The sequence below is a fragment of the Cupressus sempervirens genome, chromosome 8, assembly GCF_028749045.1.
Source record: "Cupressus sempervirens isolate cs-2001-9-10 chromosome 8, ASM2874904v1, whole genome shotgun sequence".
Taxonomy (NCBI): Eukaryota; Viridiplantae; Streptophyta; class Pinopsida; order Cupressales; family Cupressaceae; genus Cupressus; species Cupressus sempervirens.
Genome location: NC_143125.1, coordinates 820,055,177 through 820,059,523, shown reverse-complemented (window position 1 = coordinate 820,059,523; position 4,347 = coordinate 820,055,177). Strand labels below are relative to the sequence as shown.

The window sequence follows — 4,347 nt, the reverse complement described above, 5'->3', positions numbered from 1 at the left end:
TTACCAAATAGTTCTCACATATGTGCCTAGAATTATAAAATATAAACATTTCTAAAACTAGAAAATGGATCTAACTATTCATTAAATAACAAATCCATAAAATATGCTAATCCATAAAATATGCTAGACTACATTTAGAAATGTAGTTCCTCAGCAACCCACATGAACCGTGGATGAGTGACAAAGTTTAGATCTTCATCCTCTGCATCACCCAAGGTTGCTATTTTACAAGCGAGGTTTTGCTTTACAAATTTTCTGAAGTAGAAATGGATTCTAACCAGAGAAAGCTCTTCATCAAGGGGATTTCATGGGAGACAAGAGAAGAGAATTTCAGAGAGTACTTTCCTAACTATGGTGAGGTTGTGCAGACTATGATAATGAACGATTGCATGACTGGACACGCCAGAGATTTTGAGTTTGTTGTTTTTGTTGACCCTTCCATTCTCAACAAGGTTCTACAAGACATACATACCACAGATGGAAGAATAGTGGAAGCAAATAAAGTACTTCCCAGAGAAGAGCAACAGAGACCCAGGGCTAAGAAGTATAACAATAATGGTGGCCAGTCTTTTGAAGGAGGTGTTGTAAGAACAAAGAAGATTTTTGTAGGAGGTTTGCTAGCAAATTTTACTAAAGAGGAATTCAAGAATTATTTCTTACAGTTTTGCAATATAACTGATGTTGTAATACATGATCATAGAGCTCAAGAGGCCAAATGTTTTGAATTTATTACATTTGATATTGAAGATGTAGTGGAAAATGTTTCCTGACATATTTGCATGAATCGAATGGCAAGCTTGTAAAAGTTAAGAGAGAATTACGTAAATATGCTTCTTCAGGATGTGGAGGTATACGTGGAGGAGTTTATCAAGGGTATAGTTTAATTCTAACTCAAATGCTAGTGGTTATGAAGGTGGTATGGATAATAACAGGTACAAGAAATCTCCTGTTGGAAGAGGAGGCTTTCCCTCTTTTTCAAACTGCTGATTATGGTGCCCCAAACTACAAAAGTAGTGGCCAGGGGGTAATGCAACATTTGGTAGTTATGGATCATTGGCTAACACTAGAAACTATAGAATAAATACTGGCTATGAAGCTCTAAACGCACGACCTTCTTTTGGTGTTGCTTTTGGGACAGCTGGATAGTCTCTCAGTGGTGGAAAAGGTTATACAAATCCAAATTATGGATACGGATATGCCAAAAATGATAGTTCATACAATGCCAATGATCCTGGCCGTGGAGGTGCAACTCCAAATTATAATGCAGGCAGTACTAGTGAATGAACAAGGACACGTGTTTCTTAAGCAGGTGGCTATGCAGTTTCTCATGGAAACACCATATGTACAGACACAATCGTGTTCTTCTGATCCTTTTTCCATTGGCTTCAATGTCGCACCAACTGATAGATATGGTGTGGCTCATGCTGATGAGACTGGTAATAGGCAAGCAGTGTATGAAGGATATGATGCAGTCGTGTAGCAAAGTCGAAGACCATTTCATAACTTTCCTGACCTTGGAGTTATAAGTCCTAAATGCAGCTCGTTACTCTAACACTTGTCTGTGCAGAGTGAACAACAAATTTTGGGACTGGTTGGGTCGCTTAAATACACCATCTGTTTTTACTAGGTTTTATCAATTATGTAGATCATAGAAAGATAGTCGAGAGAGTTAGGAAGCTCCCACTGATAATATAGGATCACTTTGGATCTGTAGTTTTGACTTGTTTCTCAAGGAGATAGTTATTTTATTTTAGCTTTTTATTTTATGTGCTAGAGTAGTTACATCTGTTTCAAATGACAGTTCTTTATTTTGTAATAATAAGTCTTTATTATCTTTGAAAAAAAAAAATACAAATACAAAAAAAATAAAAATACAAAGAGGCCCTTCTCACCACATTTGAGTTATTGCACCTAACTATATTAGAATGATATATAGAATATTAAAAGGATGTTTTAATATAAATATATGTTACTTTAATTATAGTATAAAGCCAGACATATCTCAAGATTGTTAAATGATTCCTTCAAAAAGAGCACACAAACACATTAAATTCTAACGGAAGAGATTGATACCGCTAACGAAGGATGGATTTCTTGAAACATAGGTTTCAACCAACCTAGAGGGCCAGACAACAATATTTTTGGGCTTATTGTAGAGAGCTCCTTTGTAAAACCTCAAAATTTGTTCCGTTTCAAAGGAATCGGTTTTTATTATATTGATTTGTTTGTATACATTGTTAGGGAAAATAATCTGAAGATGTTTCATGACTGCAGGTGCAAACAGGTCATCTAGCAAATGAACAAATGAAGAACTTCATGCCAGTGAGCAGATCGTACAAGAAATAATAGGGCACAAAGCAAACTTGAAAAGGAGATCATTTTTCATTATAGGGTACAAGGGCATAAATGAGATAGAGACTGATACCATAGCTTTGCAAGCAGCTAAAAAGAGACAAATACTAAATTAGAGCAGCACTCACTACGACTCTCTATTCATTTGTATTTTTGTCAGATCATTCCCCAAAAGAATTTCATCACACATTTCTGACTAAATAGGAAGTTAAATTACGAAGAAAATTTCTGCAGTTTATAGATTCCACATTTAATCTAGCACAATTGATTAATGGTGGTCTGAAATGTACATCTGATATTTATTATGACTTAGCTGATAATTCTATTTAAACTAAAAGAAAGGAAAACAAATTTTATCAGATTTTCATTGTCTATTTGGTACATGAGCTTGATTTGATTGTGAATGTATTTTTATCAAATCCAGAAGTTCGTGTACCAAACTGAAAGTACTTTAATACCCATTTGAATGAAAATAATTCTCCAAAAATACTATAAAAAATGGCGAACCAAAAGTTGGTACCATCAGCTAAAATGCTTCCATCCTCAGTTCATTCTTACATGTATTACAGAATAGGAGATTCAATTTATATGGAATCAATGTAATTGAAATCAAATCTATGAGGTACATACTTAATTGAGAAATAATGATTGATGATGGTCTCAAATATGTTGGAATGTGTAATTTCTTCTCAAATGAAATTGTGAAAAACATATTAGATGAATTTTCAGCTAGATTAACGAGGTAAACATAATATTTAAGTTTGTAACGTTCTAGAAGTCATTTCTGTTTAGATATTTCTAGAAAAGTCAATTTGTTCTATGTCGGTTAATTTAGATGTTTTTGAAAACAATCAAAGACCTCTATAAAAGAAGCACAATGTAATGGTTTTTGATGATCACGCAGTGAAATGATTCTATAATTTCTATAAGTGCCTACAGTGTATTTTGTGTTAAATTATCATTGTGGATCCAATCCATCCACCTCCATCAAAATATACATATGATATTTATTGTGACTTATCTAATGATACCATTGAAGGAAACAAACAGACAAACTAAAAAATCCTTTAATACCAAATTGAATAAAAATTATTCTTCAAAAATACTATCAATAAAGATAAACCATAAGTTAGTACCATATGTCAAAATGATTGCATCATACAAATTTCTTGGCTCTCGTTCCAAGTACTAGGTAAAATCCAAGGGAAAAAAATTATAATCTCTTAATGAGACCTTGCCCTTAGAAAGCAGGTCCAGGATACTCTGGAAATTACTCATATTTTCCACATCCTCTTTCTTATCTCAAATATAATGGTCCTTACAAGTATATTGATATTTTAGACAACTTTTTCTAAGCATTTTTTAGCTTTCCCCACTATCATTATTTGATTATTTTTTATTACAATATAGAGAGAGGAAGAAAGAATCATGGCATGGGAAATGGAAAATATAGTTAAAGCCAATGAATGCATGAGAATTATTGAGGTTTGCATGTCTCCATGTTTTAGTCATCTCTATTGATTTATTAGATTGTACCAAGGTATTAATTAGTTGAGAGTGGCATTACAAAGAACATTGTAGAAGAAAAGAGTGGAAGTAATCTACAAAACTCTGAAGAAAATATCCTGAGCCCATATAAAAAAAGAGAATAGAAAGGTTGTAATATTTAACAACGTCTGATGCTTAAAGTGCTGGAGAGCCATCCTGGCTATATGGATGTGTGTTGTGTTAAGGAAAGCTACCATGGAACTTGGTATTAATTAGTGCTTCTTGTGTTTTTGTTTGATAAGTATTTTGCTGATTTATACATTTTCCTGTTCTTATAACATGGCAATGAAACTCTGTGGTGGTAAAGCATAATTTGTTGTAGAAAAAAATGTTTATGCACTATGCATAAAAGCATATCCCAATATTCAATGATTTTTAACAAATACATATCAGATAACAAGAATGTTAATGTTCTTACTATCTAAGTGTATATAATATGTACAAATT

At 33.0% G+C, this 4,347-nt stretch overlaps 1 pseudogene; it reads left to right on the top strand.

Moving 5' to 3' along the window:
- The first annotated feature begins 266 nt into the window (after positions 1–266).
- On the top strand, positions 267–1,480 carry LOC149544912 (heterogeneous nuclear ribonucleoprotein 1-like; annotated as a pseudogene).
- Positions 1,481–4,347: the final 2,867 nt, after the last annotated feature.